General features: G+C 38.2%; 2 long non-coding RNA genes across 4 annotated transcripts in view; one reads left to right on the top strand and one right to left on the bottom strand.

Moving 5' to 3' along the window:
- The window catches only part of LOC103558773 (uncharacterized), a 122,182-nt gene that overhangs the window by 81,624 nt on the left and 16,510 nt on the right, over positions 1-24,048 (top strand). For both annotated transcript variants that reach the window (XR_011533964.1, XR_011533965.1), the window contains exons 4-5: positions 3,487-3,629; positions 23,150-23,282. This is a non-coding gene — a long non-coding RNA (uncharacterized lncRNA). The remainder of the gene's footprint in view (positions 1-3,486; positions 3,630-23,149; positions 23,283-24,048) is intronic.
- LOC139079929 (uncharacterized) lies at positions 15,003-19,431 on the bottom strand. 2 transcript variants are annotated; one of them, XR_011533966.1, is made up of 2 exons: positions 19,323-19,431; positions 15,003-15,482 (listed from the first exon to the last, which is right to left on the bottom strand). It is a non-coding gene; the product is annotated as an uncharacterized lncRNA (long non-coding RNA). The 2 variants fall into 2 exon arrangements; XR_011533967.1 differs by having other exon boundaries at positions 15,003-15,429; positions 19,323-19,417.

The raw sequence follows: 24,048 nt of genomic DNA, 5'->3' as shown, positions 1-24,048 counted from the left end.
AAATAATAAATTATGCTGATGTGAAACATATATCTTTCTGTTTGTCATGTCAAAAAAATTGAAACCACTGTTTTAGGAAGTTATATAATTTTAACCTGAGAGTTACCTACTTAGTTGCTTGATTGGTTGATTCATATATTCTTTCATCTGCTCAACAATTATTTATTAAATCCTTAACATTCTCCAAGTATTGAGAAGTTTTTGAGTTACAATGATAATAAGGAAAACATGGTTCCTGATCTCATGGAGCTTGTCACCACACAGAAATGGGGGGCTCGCTGCTGGTGTACATAAAAAGCCAATAGTTATGGCATTGGCTTTTGAGAAAAGAAAAGGCATTATTGTGAGGTCGGTATGCAAGGAGACAGGACGCAAGGCTCTGAAATCTGTCTCCCTGATCCAGGGTTTGGGGAAACTTAAGAGGTTAGGGAGAAGAGGCTGGTATGTGGAAATACTGGTGGGGCAGGTTTCAGTTAGAAGACTTTAAACATTTATGGTAAGGTGTGAGAGGGGATTTAAAACCAGATCTTTCTAAATAATGGACCCCTCACTTCTGATGAGAGTCTGGCTTTCGAATTCCAGTGGTGTCCTGTCTTTTGGTTCCATGAGGGGAGAATCTGGGTTATTTCAGGTCAAGATTTTTCTCCTCTGCACACGCTCTGGCTACATGACTTTCTGTTTTTTGTCTTGCTGCCCCTGAAAAACAACCTTTATCATTCTGTTGATAAGACGAGGTCAGTTTGAACTGGTCCCATGGTTACAAGCTTACATCCTAAAGGGATATAAATAATAAATAAGTATATTAAGCCAAAAATAATTTCATCTTATCATATAGGTTATGTGGGAAAGAATCAGTGTGCTTGCAACAGAATAACAGGAGGTAATGTCGTATAGAAAGTATGATCAGAGGTGACCGAGAAAGTGAACTTAGTTGAGTTGACTTCTTCTGTCAGATACATAGAGGTTCAGGATTTTTGCATCTCATATTTTATGAACTATTTCCTATTTCTCAGTCATGAGCCTCTCATAAAATTTATAAAGACAGTTATTTCATTTCCCTCTACAAAATGAGGGTCTAAAATTTACAGACTTATAATGGGCTAATCCATTTAATTATAATATTTGGAATCAAATCAGACTTATTTTATTTGCCTTTAAGTTTAAAAATACATCTGAAAGTAAATGAAAGGAAAAGAACCTCTAAAAAAATTTCTCTAAACCCGCCTTCTAAAAATAACATCAAAAAACCAAGTAATTAGCTAAATAGGCTTCATATTCAAAGAGAAATTACCAATTAACCTTCTCCTGGCCCCCTATCAGGAAAGGCAGCTGGAGAGTTGAAGAGTGAGGAATTCCTACAGAGGGAGGATGAGATCCATTTTGAGGGATGCCCTTGCTGGAGGCAATACTGACTTGAAAGAAAATCCCAGCCACTGATTCCACTTAAGTTTAGGAATCTCTTAAAGGCTGAAAGGAAGAGCTCTGTTTGCTGAGAGAAAAATAAACCATCAGGACAAGGAAGGGGTCAGTTGACAAAACCTGCCCAGAGTCTGATCTGTTTTCTGTGAGTGGGTTCAGGTTTGGCACTGGATATGACCAAGAAGATTATGTTTTATTTTGAGCCCAACACTGGTGAGATGTCATATGCAAACACTGTCTAAGCTGTATAACCTTAATTTGCTGATAAGAAGAGGATATATTATTTGTGTTAGAATCAGAAGTCTTTCTGGAATTCTATATGCCATGCCTACTGTTTCTCCTTGGTGGGTTACACTGTCCTTATGTCACCTACATGAACAGCACATTTTAAGAAAATTCTTACCTGAAAATTGAAAATCGAAAGCAAAGAGCTAAGTGCTCTCTTTTCATTGCTCCCCTAACACTATATCTATCCCTCTATTTTTTATATTTAATGATGAGTTTTGAAACTTTACTGATAAGCGTTTTTCTCTAGATTATGAACTCTTTTGAGGGATCTTGTTTATCTCTGTAATATCACTGCCTCACGAGGTCTGACCTACTTAGAAAATCTTGAACTGAAAAAAAACATCGGGAATGCTTATTCACCTTATTTCAAACGTATAAACCCACTCCAACATGGGCTTTTGCCCCCACCTCTCTGACAAAACTATTTACAGTAGCCCCCCCATATCTGCAGTTTTGCTTTGCATGGTTTCAGTCAAACACAGTCTGAAAATATACATGGAAAAATCCAGAAATAAGCACTTCATAAGTTTTAAATTGCACGTTGTTCTGAGTAGCATGGTGAAATCTTGCACCATCCTACTCCGTCCTGCCCGGGACGTGAGTCAGCCCTTCGTCCAGTGTATCCACGCTGTGTGCTCAGTAGCCGTCTCCTTGATCAGGTCGCTGCTGCAGTGGCGCAGTGCTTGTGTTCAAGTAACCCTTACTTGACTCAATAATGGGCCCAAAGCACAAGAGTAGTGAGCCTGGCAATTCAGAAATGCCAAAGAGAAGTTACTGTTTATCTCTTACTGTGCCTAATTTATAAATTAATTTAATTAATGCTAAATTAATCTTTTTCATAGGTATGTATGTGAAGGAAAAAACATAGTGTATGTAGACTTTGGTACTAGCTGTGGTTTCAGTAGTACTTATCACATTCTATAAAGTTTAAATGTTTCAGTCTTATCATCTGCATCCCTCTGCTGGGGTATAACCTCCATGAGGGGAAGAATTTTTTTGTCTGTTTCCTTCATTGTTGTATTGCCAGCATGTAGAAGAATGTTTGGCACATAACAGGCATTCGATGAATGCTTGTTAAATGGATGACTGGACAAAAAGAAAGGAATAGTTTATTTAGAGAGTTTGGAACAATTTTCTTTTATTTATTTAAATTACTGAAAAACTTTGTTTTGTGTGTGAACATGCTATATAGTTCCAGCCTATAGAATAGTCAGGTTCACAATTTAATGATGAGTAGGACAATTAATGTCATTAATTGAGACGCTGGAAACTCAGGAATGACTGGGAGAGGCAGTGAGTCAGAATTTAGACAGCGCTTTCTCCTTAGTGTATAGCAGAGGCTAGCAAAACCAGCTCAAGCAGGCCCAGGAGGCTGACATTAGCTTTCTAGGCACAGGTTGCAGTGAGTACAATTTTCCAAGTTTCATTCCTGAAGTTGATACTGGCAGTTGATCTGGGGAGACAGAGAGCACTGCAGAGGTGAATGGACAGTTAGGTGGGACATTGCTGAAGGACCTTACCAGTGGCCCATAGCAGGACAAGGAGTTGAGAGCCTTCCTGAGAATGGAGATTGGCAAGAGCTAGGCATGGTACCATAGGCTGAGCTTTACAGTGGTGTTCTAAAGAACCAGGAAGGGAGACACATCACAACAAAGGAGAGAGGGCTTAGTACTATCCTGTTCTGGAATCTGGGGCCACAGAAGATGGAATGAGCAGAGGGGGCTGGAAGTGCTAAAACTCTAAGAATATGAGGGTCATCATTTGTATTCTGGAATTTAGGATGCACTGATGAAGAAGAGATATGGGAAAGAAAATATAGAAGTCCTGAGATCCAGTCAAGACCATTAGCCCTGGGTCGGGGAACAAGGCTTTATGCTGTCTCACCAGACAAAAGTGGGGAGTCGGAGGAGAGCATAACCCGGGTAAATATGACCTGTTTCTCTTGCCATTAACTTAGTAGCATCAAAATACTTATCAAGCACTTCCTCTGTATCAGACACTGTATATTCATTTTCAGTTAATTGTTACAATGCTAATAACAGTTGGTATCCAGATTTAACAGAAGAGAAAACTGTGTGTTAATGTTGTTCCCAAGATCACATGCTTTGGAAGTGCACAGGATTGAAATTTGAACCCAGAGTGGTTAAATTACAAAGTTCTTGCTCCTTTCTATTTCTAGGTGGTTCTCAAGTCTAGCTGCCCATTAGAATCTCCTGGATAGTTTTAAAAAATAACTTATATCCAGACACCACCTCCAGACATCCTGATGTAATTTGTCTGACATGGGGCCCAGACCTGGGTATTTTTTTCGTTTTGGTCATCTTCCTCAGATGATTCAAAAGTATAGTTGGGATTGAGAACTGCTGCTATACAATGCCGTGTGAGGGGGAGAGAGAGAATTCAGTGTACTGCAATGTCTTTAAAGTGTGGTCCAGGATCAACAGCATCAGTCTCATCTGAGATCTTGTTAGAAATGTAAAAACCTTGAATTAGAAAGTCTAGGGGTGGTGTTCAACAATCTGCATTTTAACAAGCCTTCTGATACACAGTAAAATTTGAGAACCCTTGATATAGAGGTTAAGGGCCTTGGATTTGAGCTCAAGAAGACCTAAGTTTCGACTGACTTTCAACATTTAACAGCTATCGACACTAAATCAAGTAACTCAACACCTCTAGGTCTCAATTACTCCAGATGTTAAAAAAAGGTCGTGTCATTTATAGCTCTGACAAATAATGGGAGACTTCGTGTATCCCATACCGACACTGGCCCATACCAAGTATTCAATAAACAGCAACTAATACTAAGGGGTAAGCATTTCAGAAAGAGTAATAAGTCAGACACTGAGCCTGTAAGTGAGAACCTAAATGAGCCCATCTTTAAAGATCTGGGGAAGACAGTTATGAGAATATAAAATAAGTAATCAAGAGTTGTATGTGCGTATTAAGCCTTAGAAGATTCTTAACAGCTAATATTGAAAAATGGACAAAAATATCCAGTCTACTGAACAGTTAAAGATTAACTTTCTGAACAGAATTGAGAATACCTCTTATGCAAAATGTTGGCTGTGTAATAGCTATATAATGAAAACTAACATTTCCTACTTTTTCATTTGACTAGATAAAAATATTGCTGACTTGCTTTTAGTTTGATCTGTTTAAATACTCTTTGAATGTTTACATAATAGATTTGGTCATGTGAAGTACTGATGACAAATGGGTTAGATTTGAACTTTGGGCTTAAGTACACTTCCTTTTTGAGCCAAACCTCATTCCCTTACCCCCTGATCTTAGAGATCAGAGTCTAAAAGCAAATGCTTGTGGGCACCGGAAGGAAGACATGTGCAGATAGAATGAAAGGATTCCTGAGAGCTTAAATTAGAATTTTTTACTCCTGGAATTTTTTCTTTTATAGTTCCATGACAAAAAACCTGTGTGTGTGTGTGTGTGTGTGTGTGTGTGTGTGTGTGTAAGATATCCGTAAAAGATTACTGACGATTATTTTCTACCCTAACTTAGAATGACTGTGTGTTTTATACATAGTAATTGTAACATAGTAATAGTAAATGGCCTCACCTCTATTGGATTGAGCATTACCACTGAAATTGTGATATGCTTGAGGAGGGGAGAAGATGCTGCAAGTAGATTGAATAAAATCCTGCAGATGTTTGCAAACTGTTGAGAAGAAATGAGAACTAAAACTCACTTGAAGGTAGATAGGTAGAAAAAGAAACAATTAGGCAAGAGGAACTCTCGACTTGAGAACATTTTCTGGGAAATATGACTGTAGGATACATTTCAAACTTACACTTGCACATACACGTGAAGAGGGTCCTGAAAACATGTCACAACACTTGAGAGAAGAAAACAAGAACAACTTACCCATTGACCTGAAAGTTCAGTCTTTTTTAATAGTACTCATGGATGTAGCATAAAATGACCTCCCTGAGTGGTTTATATCTAAGAAGACTTTAATAAGTATTCTGGTAGAATGTACAATTTTTATGTGTAGAGTCTCGAATGTGACCTTGACATTTATGTTGAAAAAGTAACAATCATTGGATCAAAAGACATACTGTAGTATAGCAATTTATGAATTGGGGTTGTGGAATCAATCCCATTGAAATTCTTTTTTTTTAAATGGAAAAATAATATGGGCACATATGCATTTGGGTGATCGAAAAGGGGGAGAATCTCAACTTATGCATGTAAGCAGTGTCCAATAATGCATTACTGTGAAATTTATAATATCGTGAGTTCTAAATCAGTACTCTAAATAAGGCAGTTACACCTTGATGTAAGTACTTGTACCTTTTTTCTGAAAAATATAGTCACTAATTTTCTCTTTTATATTTGTTAAAAAGAGAGATTTATAGTTTAATTCTACTATGGTTAACCTTAACTTGTCAGTAGATTATTCAAGATTTGTAAGACTATTTACTGTACTAATTAAAAAGTGAGGTTACCATAGTAACTAGTATATCCTGAATACTCTGCTTATGTAACCTCTGAGATTCAGAGTGGTTTCTCATCTGAATTTTTCTACCAGCTACACTGACTTCAGATGCTCTCTTGCACTTTGGACTATAAAGGAAAACATTTTCTTTACTGATTATAGAAGTTTGAGTATTTTTAGATTTTGTTTATAATGTAGACCAAGTGCCTCTGATATTTGGGAAGTTTTAAAGGTAGATATAATTTAAAAGCACTTTCGAAAAGACTGAGAATAGTAAAGAAGTGGTGGTGAAATATTTGTTTAAGGAACTGTGGACTTAGAGTTTCAATTTCAGAAAATGCCTTGAAGTAAAAAGGCTCAGTCATTTGATGAGTATGTTATTCTGTGCAATTCTTCTACCAGTGAGATCACATCTTGTTATTGGGAGACTATCTTATTAACTCAGAACATGTAAAGAAAAGGAAATCTTACTTAGCTCTTAATAAGGTTTGCTACAAATAATATATATGATTTTTGCAGTGAATGAGCGGACTTGGAGTTCTGGAAATTCAATCCACTCTTCACATAACTTGTATTCTTGCTGTTGAACTTTTCTATATGCTGTTAGCTCTGCTTAGGATGACTACAAAATTTCTGCACACTTACACCCCTACCTTGATCCTAATAATTCTTGGCTTACTGGATTTGTCCTTTAGATCATAGCTGAGATGTCATGTTCTCTGGGAACATGGCCCTGACTCTGCAAGACTACATTACGGCTCCTCCTACATTCTTATAAGACTCTGGTTGAAGATGGTTTCATGCCTAATTGTAGTAGTTGGTTCACTTGTCTGTCATCCACTTTCTGAAGTGTCCTAGAGAGATAGACCAGGATCTTGTTATGTTCTGTGGGCCCAAAGACCCACTTAGTGACTGGCCGATAACAGGTTTTCAAAAAATATTATATTAAGTAACTATATTAGTTTCATAGGGCTGCTATGACAAAATACCACAAACTGGGTGAACAACAGAAATGTATTTTCTCCAGTTCTGGAGGCCAGAAGTCCGAAAACACAATGTTGGCAGAGTTGATTCCTACTGGAGGTTTTGAGGGCGAATCTGCTGCATACTTCTCTCCAGGCATTTGGCAGTTAAGCAATCATTGTCATCCCTTGACTTGTAGACAGATCACTCCAACCTCTGCCTCTGTCTTCATATGGTGTTCTCCCCTGTGTATGTGTCTGTGTCTTTTCCTCTTCTCATAAGGATGTTCGTGATATTAGCTTAGGGCCCCCCTAATTCAGTATGACCTTATCTTAACTTGAGTGCATCTACAAAGACCCTATTTCCGAATAAGGTCACAGTCACAGGTACAGGAGTTAGGACTTCAACATATTTTTTAGGGGACATAATTCAACCAGTACAGTAACCATCTAGAACATTTTTACCTTATGGCTGGGTTGACATAAAATACAATCTTCATCATGGGCAGGCCAGTCGCTAAGCTGCTAACTGGCTCATTATTTAGTCACTTAACAGGACAACATTCACGGAATGGAAAGTACTTGGTCCAATTATTTTAATGGTCTCAATGTCCAGACTTACTAGCTTTTTAGAGAATTTTATTTATTGATAATACACCCTTTGAGTCAGTTGCCAAATGTATGAACTAGTTTACTGTATGGGCACAGCTTAAAAATTCTCGAAAAGATAAATTCATATGCTGTGACTTCAGAAAGAATTAGGCCCAGATAACTGTGCTGTATTCGGGGCTGTTGATTCTTATGTGTGACTCAAAGTCTTATATTTCTAATTTGGGTCATCTTTATTTTTCACCCACTGACAGGCACAGGGAGAGGAGGCAATAGGAAAAATTATTTCTTGGCATTTAGCAATTAGTTGATTATAATGCAAATTTTATTCAAAGTAATATAAAATATGCATCCATTATTTTTGGTTCATCAGATTGGGTTATTTTTAATTTTAATAAGATGCAACAATAATTAAGCGATTTAAAATATATAATTTAGTACTGAACTAGTTTTTTAGTAGCGATGATTGCCAGGTTGCACATGAGGTTTCAGGGACATGCTCAGCTACAAGGTCCAACAGACAGCAGGCAGAGGATGGGAACTGGAAAGCAGCCCATGTTGTCCAGGACAAGAGAGGATTCTAGAATTCGAGGGAAAGGAAAACAAAGACCCAGCTAGCGCTAGAGAAAAGAGGGATTTGAGCATGTGTCTGTGCATGTGTGTGCCATGTGCCTGTGTGCATGTTGTGTATGGTCTTGGGTGAGGGGGTTACTGTTTTGGGATCTAATTGGGGTGAATGTGGGCCGCTGGAAATGCACATGAATGCCAGTGGGTCTGTGCATTTGCTGTGTAAACGGACGTTGCTGCTACTGGTAAATGCTTCATAACTTCCAAAAGATACCTCTCCTAGATTCTCTAAATTGATAGGACTGAATTGTTTTAGAATTTAAGAAACTCTCACAGGGGTTTTCTTATTTTTGTTATTCTGCTAAGCCAGCAGGGGGAAGTCACACATTATTTTTTGGTGGGCTTCAGAAATATTTCTTCAGACATTTCCTTAAAAAGGTCTATCTTCTTGCCAAAAAAATTAAATAATTTAAGATAGAGTTCTTATAGTTATGATTCTCATAAGCACGCTAGTATCAATTCTTAAAAAGCAGCCTTAAACCTTAAGTTCTTTATTTCTATTTTAATCAAAAAGAACAATGAAACACCCCAATATTCTTGGTAAAAAGTAATTGTCTTATTGTTGATGATAATCATAATGCTTCCAAACTGCTAATTTCATTTGTGACGTAAGAAACTTAATTACTGAATTTAAATGACACTGCAAAAAGTAAAGGAAAAATTTATTGGTCAATCTTTAGTGCTGAAAGCAAATTATTTTAATATTTGCTTCTGTATTCTTCATATACTTGCTTTTTTCTTCATATACTTGCTTTTTGCTGAAGGGAAACATTTTAAATTTCCAAGATACAAACCAGAATAGCTCTTTTCCAACACAAAACCTATTATGGGGACTCTATGGCTATTGTTTCCAAGAATATAAGTGCTGATTGCATCATATTGTGTGTATTCTGTAGGAGAAACACTGTAATGCTTACACGGCTAGTAATGGGATGATCTAAGTCAATATATTGTGCAGTTTTTAGTGACATGGAAGGATAAACCATTATTCTTTGCATTTTAGTCTCTGTACTAAGTTAATCATGTTCACTGTTCCATCGTCAATTGTCGTTCACTCGTTTCGTAAAATTTGAGCATCTGCATTTAATGTCATTGCATTGTTTCTGTTTACCACAGCTGGCTGCAATAGACTCAAATGACAGTTTCACTGCCACACATAAAAGGTCACAAAAAATAAACATTCAAAATAGAAACATCTTCCTTTGCAACAGGTATACAATTGAAGTATGAATAGGATATCTAAAGTTCTGAAAATTGAAATGAGTTTATCTCATTATATGTAAACTCATCTATTTGAAAGGTACTATACATTTTTTTAAAATAAAAAGCTAGGTAACATTTATCTTTTTTTTTCTTTTTCTGGTCCTATTGGTAAGTTTATTGTATTTGGTCTCTTCTTTCACAAAATTAAAAACTTGAAAAACCAAACCCAGGTGATAGGTTGAGCTCCTCTGTCCATGGAGACTAGAAGTCTCAGCCTGGTTGTGGTAACACTCATCTTTGAAATCATGAATTCTCAATCATTATGATTCTTCTGTGTTGCTAATTGCATATGAATGTTTAAAAAATTACAGAGAAAGATAATAGAAAACAATGATCACATATTTAACAAATAAAAAAATCCCAAAAGATAATGAAATAAGATTCAGATCAAGAGCTAGAACAAAAAGTATTACAAATGGCACTTACTAGAAAAACAAAACTATATAATTTGTATATTGTATGTTTTGGAAACTTTTATTTTTTTCTTTTGAGGAAGATTAGCCGTGAGCTAGCATCTGCTGCCAATCTTCCTCTTTTTCTGAGGAAGACTGACCCTCAGCTAACATCTGTGCCCATCTTACTCTACTTTATATATGGGACAACTGCCACAGCATGGCTTGAGAAGCACTGTGTAGGTCTGCACCTGGGATCCGAACTGGTGAACCCCAGGCTGCTGAAGCTGAATGTGTGAACTTAACTGCTGTGCCAACGGGCCGGCCCTGGAAACTTTTAATTATTCTATTGGAAACAATTTTTCTACATATACACACATGTACGAACACACACACACACACACAAACACACATGTACTTGCAAAGTGCTGAGGAAAAAATTTGCAGTGGGAGAGCAAGCAGAATGAAAAGCTGACAAGATAGCGATGCCTCCAAGTCACTACCTGTCGTCACCAGGATTCTTTAAAGTGGTAAAGTACTAGTGTAGCTAGCAGCTACCTCTCAGAAGGATATTCTTAAGTACTATGGAATTGAAATCACAAAGGCCTGAGGAAATAGGAATGAAATAGTTAATTTCTTTCATTGATGGAGATAATACTGAGTGTGGGGCCTTTTCTTTCACTACTGGGGTTAATATTTTAGCCATTCTATTTTGGAAGGAGTGTTTTTTTTCCCTAAAGTTTTATGAATTTGAAAGTTATGAGAACACAGCAGTTGCACGTTAAGTCGAGTGCAAACCAGACCTAGATTAGTTATTTTCATTGGCTAAGAGTAATGACAAAGTATCAATAATCTTTAGATATTGGCAAAAAGATACATAGAATAAAGGATAGTCTTAAGAATCAAATAAGGCATCTAACATACTAACAAATTTGGGGCAGAACAATTAGAGGGAAGTTAGTCTTCTGGTTAAATTATGAGTTCTTTAACAGTAAAGTGTGTGACTATGCTATCTATTTCCTCATCTGCTCCTCCACGAATAACTGCCACATAATAGCAGCTAAATAAATGTTTTCTTAAAGAACAGGTTTCCTTTCAATTTATGTAATGTTTTAATCTGGAAATGTAATCAGAGAAAATCACCCCATTTTTAGCTCTGCTGATTGCAGATCAGAATTGATATTACAATAAACACGATATGACTTATGGTAGACCCAAATGCATGGATTGTATATTACTTAAGATTCATTTAAACTTCCTGTCCTTTTATGTGATTATTTGTAAAATCTTTGTGTTAATGTGCCTCATGGTAATTTAGGAGCAGTTACACAGTCTTACAAACAAAATGCTGGAGTTCTTGGCTTAAAATGTTTACTTGCGTTTGATATGACAGAAATTTACACGTTGGGATTAAGTGGCCTAAAGTTCAAGTATGTAAGATAAGATGGAAATAATGCAACCAACTGCAATCATATTGTGCCAAAATTCAGGCAGGGCACAGAGGAAAGACACAACAGATTTCGAAACCAATCAAATTAATCATGGCCTAAGCTGGGAAATAGAGAGGGAAAGATTGCTGCTCATCAGATCATGCTGCGATGATGAAGGAAACAGATCTGATCATTTGATTACAGGGCTGTAGATACAGAATTGTGGAAACCCTTCCCAAGTAACTACCTTCTACTAATGTGCGTGTATTTCTGTAGCTTGGGAGCATGAGTTGAATTTCTATTATAACTTGTGGTATGTTTTAAGGTGAGGGCCCCAAATACAACCCAAACTGTGCAACTCTCAGATCAAGCAACAATTTATGATATACAGAAAACAATATAGGAAAAGGAGCTAAAAGTGTGAAATTGAAAAACAGAATATCAGACTAGAAGCTCTTGAGGTAGATGAGTTGGAGACCTATAAAGGCTTCTGCTTTTCATTTTACTGTCATGCTGACCGCTTAAAGAATTTTTTTGTGTCAATATTCACCTAGCTCTACTTCAGGGAGATAATTCGAGTGTCTGGAATGCTGACTGAGGAAAGATATAGAAAGATGAGTAAGGCCAGCACTGTTCTCCTGTCAGCTCCTTCCTGTCTTCTCCTTGAGTTCAATGATGCCATCTAAAGAAATCTCTGATTGACACAGTGTGTTTGTTAATAATAAGTATTTATCTGTAATGAAGTGATGGTGGTTGATACTGGCCTCTAAGAATTTTTGAAACTAGGCTTTGTGAAATATATAAATTTTGAATTATTGGGACACAGCAAGACATACTGAAGACAGAGATTGATTGCCATGAAATGAAGGCAAATTTGATTAAAATTTCGAATCTAAGATTCCCAAACTGTGTGACTTTGGATACATTACTTACTCTCTTTTCTTCAGTTTCCTCATTTATAAAATGGAGATGTTAACATCGACTTTCAATGGTTGCTGTAAAGATTATGATATATGTGACCTGCTTACCTGACAGGTAGAAGATGCTTAATTGGCTAACAGCTATTTCTATAGCCCACAAGATTCTTTTCACTAACTATTTAAAATCATCATTTGGAAATGGATGATGTCTTCAAACTTAGGTGATATCAAATACATTTTCATACTTTCTTCCCTAAAAATATGATGGAAAATAAGTTACCGCTAAGGAAATACTGGTAGTTCACAAAGGTTTCAACAGTCTTCAAAGTCTGAATATTTTGGGACACCAAATTATATAAGCCAAGGCAAGTACTTGTTCTGTATTTTAATGAGTGAAGCTGACATCATAACTTTTTAATGTAATGTATTTTCATAGTTCCTGTCACTGTGAAAACCAAGTGTTCAAAGAAATACTTTAACAAAGAAATGGATATGTGAATGCTTTTGGTCCCCACACTCTTCTAGCCATGACAGACAAAATGAAGGATGAAAGGAGAGCTCATTATTTTGAAGAAACGACAGCTTAAATTAAAATAGCACTGTTCTCTTCCTTTCTTAGAAGTTCCTTTTACAGTAAGAGCTAAAACCTGTTATCAGTTGAATTGTGTCCCCCCCAAATTCATGTGTTGAAGTCCTAACTCCCAGTACCACAGAATGTGACCTTATTTAGAAATGTGGTCACTGCAGATGTAATTAGTTAATATGACATCATACTAGAGTAGAGGAGCCCCCTAATCCAATATGTGTGGTGTCTTTTGGACACAGACATGCACACAGGGAATATACCATGTGTTCATGAGGGCAGAGATCAGTGTGATGCTTCTCCAAGTCAAGGAATGCGAAAGATTGCCAGCAAACCACCAGAAGCTAGGAGGGATGTATGGAACAGATTCCTGCTCACAGCCCTCAGAAGGAACCACCCCTGCCATCACCTTGAACTCAGACTTTTAGCCTTTAGTACTGTGAGACAATAAAATTCTGATGTTTCAGCCACCCTGTTTGTGGTACTCTGTTATGGCAGCCTCAGTCAACTAATATAACACCAGACTATTTATTGAAATACGAGTTGTGAGGAATTGTGTATAAACCTGTATTGGGCTTCTCTTGCTATGATATTTTACCACAACTTAGCAGCTTACTACAGCACACATTTATTATCTGACAGTTTCTGTGTGTCAAGAGTCCAGGCATAGATGAGCTGGTGCTTCTGCTCAGGCCCTCATAAGGCTGCAATCAAGGTGTTCGCCAGGCTACATTCTCACCCGAAGGCTCGACTGGGGAAGAATCTATGGCCAACCTCATTCAGGTTGTTGGCAGAATTCTTTTCCTTGTTCTTGTATGACTGAAGTCCCCGTTTTTTTGTCTGGCTGTTGGTTGGGGCCATTCTCAGCTCCTAGAGGCTAAATGTTGCTCCTTGCTAGGTGTTACCCTCCATAGTCAGTTCACAACAGGACTGTTTGCTTTTTCAAGGCTAGCAGAAGAATCTCTGTCAGGCCAGTCTACTAAGACAGAGTCTTATATAATGTAAGGTAATCATGGGAGTAACATCCCATCAGTTTTGCCATATTCTATTGGTTAGATAAATTTACAGTTTTGACCCATGATGAAAGGGAGGTAATTGCAGAAGGATGGAACTCATTGGGAGTCACCCTAGGGTCAGTTGACCACAACACCTAAAAAATATTTTTTTTTTAGTAATGAGAAAGCATGCTCAACATTGATACAAACACACATTCAACAATGGAAGCAGACTAACTGTCCAATTACAAAACAATCATGGCATTACAGAGCCTGCAACTCTGTAATAATCAAGTTCCAAAGATAGAGATATACAGTTATATTTACTTGGAGAAGATTAACTAGTGCAAGCCTAGCCAAGACATCCTGAGATGTCCACTGCCATCATTCAAAAGGCCTTTGGTCTTTTGATTTTCTCAAGCTTTGATTGATTTTATTACCCTCTCTTATACATAAAAAGATACCTTTAAACAATTCTGGAGTATACCTGAAGTAATGGTAAAATGCTTATAATTATATGGGAAAGAAAAATAAAAATATTTTTTAATTATAGGAATGAAAAGAAGGAAAAATAAAATTGACCAGAATTATTGATGTATTTTTAATTAACTAGTCCTTTCAATGAGAGATATAACCAAATATAGTTAAGAAAAGGTCAAAGATACAAATATTATAGACAAATTTTGGTAATTTTAATTAAATAATAATTTCATTTTATTAAATAAATAAATTTGGAAAATATTTTCAAAGTCTTAGGTTAATTTATTCTGAAAAAGATTAGATGTTGTGATTCAATTATAATTTAGGCATATACTACAAGATAAATTTCATTCCAGTTAATACTATATTTTTCCAGGTACACATTCAATAGCTAAAAGGGAAAATATTTCAAGTTTTAACTCAAAGTTACATGTGATCTGGCTCTATGATAAGATGATGAACTATCTTCTTCTACTTTTGTATCTTTAAATTTGCAAAGCTCTTTCTGAAGTTATGGATTGATTAGATTAAATAGACATTCTGCAGAGTTAAAATTAAAACATACATATCATACAAGAGGGTCAGTTGGCAAGGATTGCCTTCTAAATTTTATGTCCCCAGACAGCCATCAGGCAGCCAGCAGAAAAATGCATTTTGAAGCCATGGAGTCTTCAGTTTTTATCTCTGACACTACGTTGAGATTGGACAGATGGAAGCCCAGCAGCAGACATGCAAAGTGGATGCCAAATGAGGCACATATACATGGCAGAGTGGTGCCCTACGCAGGTGGTCATCTTCTCCTTTCCAGAACCTTTAACATGGCTCACTCCAAACTTGACTATGCTGTAGCGATATTGACACGTTCTTCAGTCATTGGTGAATGTCAGTGGGCTCTTGGCTCTTTGCATAAGGAACTTTAGCACACTCTCTGCTCTGTACATATGTCCAAGTTGGCAGCCAGTTGGCATGGCTGCTGATGTGTCTCTATCTGTCAGATCTTCTCATCACCTTTGGGATGGAGATAGACGATATGAATATGTCAGCAAGAATGTTACCATTGGCTATGGAAAGATGTCCAGGGAAATAAAAATTAGGGGATATTTTAGAAGTAACCTGGCAAATTATCTTTATCATCTAAATCAAGGATCTACTTATCTTTTGGAATACAGGAAAAATCCAATCAAAATAGAAAAAGTTTTATGACAATTTTAGCCAATATTTCAAATAGTCTTCAATAGTTAATAAATAAAAAACATCTTGTGCAGTTGAGCCAAAGATAGTATAGATCAAGCTTACAGATTAGAACTCTTTTTCTAACACAATATCAGACAGGGTATTAAAAAGGAAACCTAATAACCAATCTTTTAATTGATTAAAATTACAATAATAGATCATTACATGAAACAGAATCATGCAGATATTCTAAAAGTTCACTGTAATAATTTTTCAGACAGTTTTAGAATGATGTGTATGTTTCTACATTCACATGCACATATATTTACACTTCCCATTTGTCTACCCATTGCTCAGCTAATGGAAGACACCCAAATTATTTTGCTTCAAATTTATCAGGTAACCTTGAAACAATTGGTTGAACTAGTTCCATTTTAAATTAACTTCTCCATCATCTTTTCAATTCAGTGATGTTATCTTTAATTCTTACATTCATTCATCTATCCATTCATACCAGTAAATATTTACTGAATTCATTATCACCTGTCCAACCCTTTAAGCAGTTTCTCTGACTACTTTCCCTAGGTAATTTCATGAAATCATTATTTAATCACTCATTCACTCATTCACTCATTCACTGAAGAATCATTCTTGATTTTTCCCTTTCACTGACCTCTTACATGCAATCAGTTCTTAGTCTTCTTAATTCTATTTCCTAAATATCACGGATTAGTCATCTCATTTCCAATGCCAGCAGCAGTATTCCTTCCCCATGTATTCAAGTGACCATGAATAAGACTGTATAGCCTAGACTTTGGAAATATACCAATGCCACCCTGTTTTATAATAGTAAGGATGCATTTTTCACAAAGGAGATAAATATTATCCTTTAATTATCTTGGGGAGATTAATTTTGGAATAGTAAGAATAGAGACTGGGAAAATGTAGGAAGGAGTTTTTCTCTTGCATCTGAGTGGGGGTTGTGGACAATTGTGTCTTATTTTTAGATATGCAAAAGTTTTCAAAATGCTCTTTTTAGAAGTAATTATCTTATTTTCCAATGACACCCCTGTGTTACAAATGGAAACCTTAAACCTTGGCTTTTCTGTGGTGGTCTTGACAGCATAGAAATAGTAGAAGAGAGCAGCCTGAATCCAGGACAACATCTCTGGTCTGTTGCAGGTCAAGGTGATGTATCTGAGTTCCAATTTGATGGGTGAGCAAAAAACCAATGAATAATAATGCTTTGGAGATTTAGAGCACAATAAAGGCAGGGAGAACTTGAAGGAAGACTGGACTTCATATTTACTTAGGCAAGTACTGGCTGGGGATCCTGACATCAGTCATTATTGGTTGGGTCCTATGTAATCACAGTGTAATTCAGTGCTGTCAAACATGGGCTCTAGTGGTGGATTCTGTGGGTTTGAATTTGAATCCTTCTGATATTTAGTAAATAATTTAATTTCTCTAGGTCTCAGTTTCCTCAAATAAAAAGAGAGATAATAATAATGACAATATCCATCTTGCGATGGTGTGGTGAGGTTTAAATGAGATAACACACATAAACATTTAGAACAGTGTTTGCCAGACTAAGTGATAAACAGATGGAAGAGATACATTAGCTTGGTTGTAATCCAGACCAGATAACTGGAGGAGCAGTTTAGACTGACTTGACCCCACATCCCACCTACCTCCAGGTTGCCCTCTCTGACCCGTCTTCCACCATTGCTAACAGAGTTGCCAGAATGCGCTTTTTAAAACCACGATGATCATGCCATTTCCCAGGCTAGCTTTCTTTAGGTACCCTTCATAACTTTCAAGTTAGACCAAAATTTCTCACCATGGAATGTAAGGAGGGTGACCATACGATTTATCGTCTAAGCTTGAGAGTGATGGTATGCACTGTTACTAGCTACTTTGGGGCAATAGGCATAACTTAGGCAAATGGGGACATACAGTTCCTATGGAGATGAAGTCCCTCTGCTGTCTGGTCTCCAGCCACACCTGTTAGTTTCCTGATCCTCTGCTGCAGCCGCCCAGACCCACCAGCAGTCGCTAAACTCTCGTGTTTCTCTGTGCCTTTGAATACGTAGCCCGTAGAACCCTCTCTCTCTTCTCTCCATTCTTTCACCAAATTTATACCTGTCATTTTAAGTCATTTCTGACTTAAACCTCTCTGGATTCATGAATTCTGAGATATTTGTGTGTCTATGTGTAAAACAATGGGGGCTTGTCTCTCCCATTATACAGTCATGTGTCACTCAATGACAGGGATAGGTTGGGAGAGACGCGGCGTTTGGTGATTTCTTGTGCGAACATCACAGAGTGCACTTACACAAACCTAGATGGTATAGCCTACTACACACCTAGGCTATGTGGTAATCTTTTGGGAACACTGTCATATATACGGTCTGTCGTTGACCAGAGTGTCATTATGTGGTGCATGACTGTAATCCTAAAAATAATGGGGTCCAGCCTGGTGGCACAGCAGTTAAGTTCGCATGCTTTGCTTCGGCAGCCCTAGGTTCGCAGGTTCGGATCCCAGGTGCGCATCTCACACCCCTCATCAAGCCACGCTGTGGTGCCATCCCACGTAAAATAGAGGAAGATGGGCACTGATGTTAGCTCAGGGCCAATCCTCCTCACACACACACACAAAATCATGATAATAGTTGCCTATTCCATGCATACCGGAACCAGGATAGGTGCTTTATGTGTGCTTTCTCTAAACAATCCTGCAAAGTATACATATATTTTCTGAAGTTTTAAGATAAAAAAATTGAAACCCAGGGAGGTTAACTGACTTGCTAGTGCCCTCACAGCTAGTAAGTGGCAGAGGCAGTGTACAAGTTTAGATTGTTCCATCTCTAAGCCCATCTTTTGCCCAAATTGCCCTCTCATCAAAACACCTATTTGAAAGAATTGTAACGAACATATGTGTTCTCTCTCCACCTGCATTATAGATTTCCTGAAGGTTCATACCATTCTTTATTCATTTTTTCCATTAAATTTCCTGTACCTAGTCCAGTGTTTGGCACACAGTAAGCATGTAATAAGTGTCTCATGGATGGATCACTGAGTCTTAACCAATTCAATGACTTTGTGAATAGTAATCAGTTTCTTTCACTTCAAAGTCATCCTTCCAGAGTTTTCTGCCTTCAGACACATTCCTCCACTTTGGGGCTCTGCATCTCATACCTTTGTTGACCACCTAACAACGTCCTGCAAGCCTGAAACCAGCACTGGATTCTAATATTTGCAAAAAATCAAAGCAAACTGACACATACGGCAAGGCACAAAGGCTTCCCAGGAAGATGGCGGATCAGGGAAACAACACATTTGCTACATAATACACAAGGAATTTTTTGTAAAGATTGCTTCCATTGTTTTCTTTCAGAGTTAACTAGAAATATCCTTTTTGAACAACTTGCCAGAATCATTAAGGAAGTGGTAATTATGATAAGAATAGGAAGAGGGAGAATGAAAGGCAATTTTGGAGCATAAGGTTACTGTGGAGGAGGCCAGGTCTTAATGGGATTTTAAAGCAGGGGACTTTGGATAGCTAGATGACAGTATGGCAAGACTGATGGGATGGTGGCACTGGGAGTCTGGTGTTTTGGGGAAAGGAGTGTCAGCCCACAGAAGAGAGGCAGTGGCACAGAACACAGCTCAGTAAGCAGCATTATAGATAACCCACACCGTTCAATTTTGTTTGGACTAGTCCTTACCTTCTGTGAAAACGCAGGGGCAAAGCGAATCTGCCATTTGACTCATATTCCTGTCAACTTCAGGGTGACTCCTGCAGACACAGATGGGACACCTCACAAATGTGAGTCCTTGCACTATAGAAAGAAAATTGAGTGAGGGCCCTTTATGACATGAGCAGCTGTGTACGTGCACAGCTTGGAAGGGCCTGTGTAAATCAGTCACCTTTAATGTTTTGGGTTTAAAATGTTAAACTCTTACTGTGCTGTCTCAACACAATATGGGAATCCTCCCAGTTTATATTTCTACTTTGGTTTTACCTGTATATAGAAAAAGTCGTGCAAAAATGAACGAAATACCGTCCAACATTGAGAACATCTCACTTTAGATGACTCAGAGGGGGTCTTCAATAAATGAGTGCCCAAATAGAGTCTGAAACCTGAATTCTGTTCTCAACTCTGCTGTTATTGGCCATGGGACCTTGAGTAAATCTCTTGACCTTCTTGTGTCTCTAGTTCCTTATGTTTTAAATAAGGACATTGTGAGGGATAATCCCTAAGGTACTTTGCAGTTTTAAAAAAAATTTGTATTATTCTTAACAAAGTTAGAAATGCTAAAAGAACAGGAAATTTTAGAGTCAGTCAAATCTGAGTTAAAATCCTCAAACCACCACTGAGTGACCTTGAGAAAGTTATGTAGCCTCTCTACAGCTCATTTTTCATCTGTAAAATGGGAATAATATTGACAATCTTGCAGGCTTGCAGAAACCATCAAATGAGATCAAATGCGAAGCTGACTGCATATCACCTGGTATATAGAAGTTATTGATAAACGAGGATATTTTTACAGGCAGAAGGAATCTCATTTTCTATGAGATTCATGCCAGTGGGATGCTCAAGTCACTGTTTGCATTCCTCCCCTGTGAAGGTGTCCATGAATTGAAATGAGCACTGTGTTTGAGCCTCATGGCATTCAGGCGTTGCTAAGGCAACCACTAATTTCCAAATCAGGGTAAATAGTTTTCCAGAATGTGCAGTTTCCTTTAACAAATTGGATTCCATTGAAGGGCACACCTTTCCTTCCTCTGCTGCTTGGACCCCGGTTAGAGCTGTGCACCTGCAGCTGTGTGTGCCAGGGCCTGCTTTCATCTTCTGCCAATGACACTCTGAAGGTAACAGCCAGTAACGGAGATCCCTGAGGTCTGTCAGCTTCCCAGTCTTTACCTTTTGTACTTTGTCAAGTTAAAGGCACATTTCTTGACTCACACAGTAGGGCACTGAAACAGCTCCTTGGCACATTGTGTGACAGACTTCTAAGCAAAGATGCCGTGCTGTTTGCAGTCATCTCGTTCTGCCTTCTCTTCCCCACCCCGCGACTCTCCTTATTTCCCCTACTCGCTCATATGCATTCCTGCAGAGAATGAACCTATTAAGCCAGCCTTGCCTCCCCGGCTACATTCTAGAGTTAAATTAGTCCTCTTCATTGTTGCAAATAATAGGCGACCACTTATACATCAATGAAAATTCACTGCACTGCTGTGGGGTTATTTCAGTCCTCAGTAAACTGCACAATCCTGCCATTGTTTATGGGGAGTGATTTTAAATCTCTTTTGCTCCATTTTAAATCTTTTCTTTCAGGAGGGGTGGCCAATCTGCCTTGTATACTTAGCATGCTTTTTCTTTCAACCCCTTGGAACAATGGGTACTGTAACAGCAGCATCTTTTTCTGCAATAATTCTTAGTGTTGGCTTCTGCTTTTGAATATGCCAGTAGCAAAGCATGAATACAATACTAAAAATTCATGGAAGCATGTTAATTACCTTCCCTAGGAATATGAAAGAGAATTTATGGTTATTTATTCTTTTCTGGTCAAGTCCTGAAATCAGAAAAAGCCTTACTCGCTTTTTCACGGCTCTATTAGGAAAGGCGTTGGCCATTCACTTTCGCTGAGGTCCTGCCTCGTTCCAGGCAGTGTTAGGCCTCTCGTGAGTACTGTCTCCCTTGGAACTTGAAATAACTCTGCAAAGTAGGTATTATGATGTCCATTTTACTAACATGGACACTGACTGGAATTTTTAAAGATCTTGCATTAAAAAAGTATTCAATCTGGAAAGCTCACATTTCTGCCATGCACCGAAATTACTGATACAATCTACTAAGCAAAACATTTCTCCACATGCTAGGAGAAAAGAATTTTAAAAATTTATTGCAAAGTGTATTGCACATAAAATAAAAATGTATATAGTTTAAAGAATAATGATAAAATGGACATGCATTCACTTGCTACTCTTTTGAGAAGACCCTACCTTCCTGATGTGCCTGTCCTGGGCCCATTGGCCCTCAGATTCATTGCGCTGTATCACAGGAGGGATGGTCCTTGCATCCTGACATGTGTGAGGTCAGTGTGAACCATGACAGGAGACTGGAAGGCAGGAGGCAGGGAGAAGCCAGGCCAATTCCCTCCCCGCCCAGATCTTGGGTGGCTTTCTTGGCTGTGGCTGTGTATTCTCCATGGCTCTTGGAAAGGCCCATGTGGCTCCAATCTGGCCTCTGGTAACACTACCTTCTTGCTTTTTCTCTTTGGTTCAGAGCTGATAGTGGATTCCTGCTTTTGCTTGTTCCTGGCTTGCCTCGCTCTCTCCTATTTGGGTTCTCAGCTTTTTCATCACCTGTCAGTAATTTCTGATTAAATTTCTCTTGATGCAAATACTTGAAGTGGTTTCCTGTTTTCATGTTTAGATCCTGATTAATGGACCTTAAAATCCCAGTTTTATTAAGTAAGTATTGAAGATTTAAATGAAGACCAAATCTACATATCTAAATAAGCTATTTTCCATACTTTCTTGCTTTTCTGCCTGTCATGCAAGCAAATGTAACACTAGCGTTTCTACAGAGTCTGTGTATAAAACTCTTGGTTGTTTGTAGATAAGAGGATTTGCATAGGTCATTGTGGTAAGCTTTTCACTTTATGGCGATTAGGTAATTTGTTGAGGATAGGAAGATGTAAAAATGTGACTCTCTGTGTCTTGTATTTGACTGAAGCCCCAAGATGAAGAGAAAGAAACGAGAGGAGGCAAACCATTCCAAAGTGAGGTTCTGGACCACTTACTCATTACTTGCTGAGGAGATGCCCAAGCAGGTTTTATAACTTTTAGCCTAAAACTCACTTGAGGGAATAAAGTGTCAGGACTGAAGAAATAAAGAAAAATATTTCTTTGGAGAAATTTATTGCATTCCAGTTGTATTCCCTCCACCCATGGGAGAAGGGAATAAAATGCTGTTCTTTCACTTCGTGCTGACTCTGAGGAGCTTCAGTGAAACACCTTGGAGAGCGCCATTTGGATTGCCTGCATCTTTAGGCACAAAGGATGATGCCAGGTCAATTCCCAGAAAGTCCTAAAGGGAAAGGCTGTGGCTGGGTAGTTGCTCTGACGGACAGTGAAGAGGCGTGATGCACTGGAAGTCACTCACTCCAAGTGTTTATTAAGTCAAAGGAATCTATGGACTGAAAGTGGGTTTGAGAGAGAGCTTTGTGCTAGAATGTTTGATTGGGAGGACTGTGGGTCCTGGATGGAGAGCTTGAGCAGGGTGGCTTGCCAGAGTTTGAGGAGAGAGATGCAAGCAACACAACGAAGGAGAGTCATTGTCATGTCAGGCGAGCTACATTTGGAAGCTCCCAGGGTGTATGGATAAGGAGTGGGGTAGTGTTTTCCAAAGAATCTACAAAGGAAAGATTCATCTTTGAATGCACAAGTCTAGAGAGCACCAACTCCAGATTGCTGAAGTGCCAGTAACCCGTAAAGTAAGATCTTTCCTACTCTTTACCTATTTCTCTCTCTTCCTCTTCTCAGTGCCTACAAGAGCTGGTGGTGGATGGCAGGGGGAGAGGAGGAGAAAGTAAAGAAAAAGTCACCCACGCTGTGTCACTCACTGTGAAGTCCAGCATGAAGACTGCCAGAGAGGAGCTAGCGGATGACTTCAAACGTAAATGAATTCCTGAGTTTTGCTATTACATGTACTGGACAATTTAATTACCTGAATGAAAATGTTTTGTGAATAAGAGTGACAGGAGAACTTTTGAAAGTGAAGAGAAAAATCATAGGAAAAAAAGCCAGTCTGAATATAAATAGTTAGCTTTTCTCTATCTGAAACTCCCACTAAAAGTTTAGTAAATCTATATATAAAGGCATAAACCAACTAGGACAAAGGAAATTGCAGAGGAGGCAATGGCAGATCCAGCAGAAAAAGTTTTTGAGGCTGGAAACCAGCAGGACAAGTGGTAACAGACAAAGCAGAACCAAGGAAGCTGAATCCTACACAGTGGGAGGGCTGACGATCAATTCGATTTAATTAGAGAATTACTAAAAGGCTCAGGAGTTGGCTAGCACTGGAGACATGCAGAAGTGGAAGTGAGGGTCGGTGAAGCAGAATTGTTGAATGTCTGCTGAAAAACCATTAGACTCTCTAGATTCCCACCAGATTGTTCGAGGCCCTTCCTCTGTTCCTCCACAGCCCTGTACATTCCTCCATATTTCCAAATAATGTGCTTATATTCTCCATCCTGACTTTTCACTTTTAGACACTATCTTTTGTCTTTCAGCTGCTTGCTTCCCCACACACTTTTCTATCCCTGGTAGTTTTACTGTCATTTTGGATGATTAACATACCATGTTTACATCATCATGACTATGTAAATGCTGTTCACTACTAATCCATAGGGGATACTTAATTATTTTCCTGCAAACATTTT

The sequence above is a fragment of the Equus przewalskii genome, chromosome 27, assembly GCF_037783145.1.
Source record: "Equus przewalskii isolate Varuska chromosome 27, EquPr2, whole genome shotgun sequence".
Classification (NCBI taxonomy): domain Eukaryota; kingdom Metazoa; phylum Chordata; class Mammalia; order Perissodactyla; family Equidae; genus Equus; species Equus przewalskii.
This window is presented reverse-complemented; position numbering and strand designations above follow the sequence as displayed.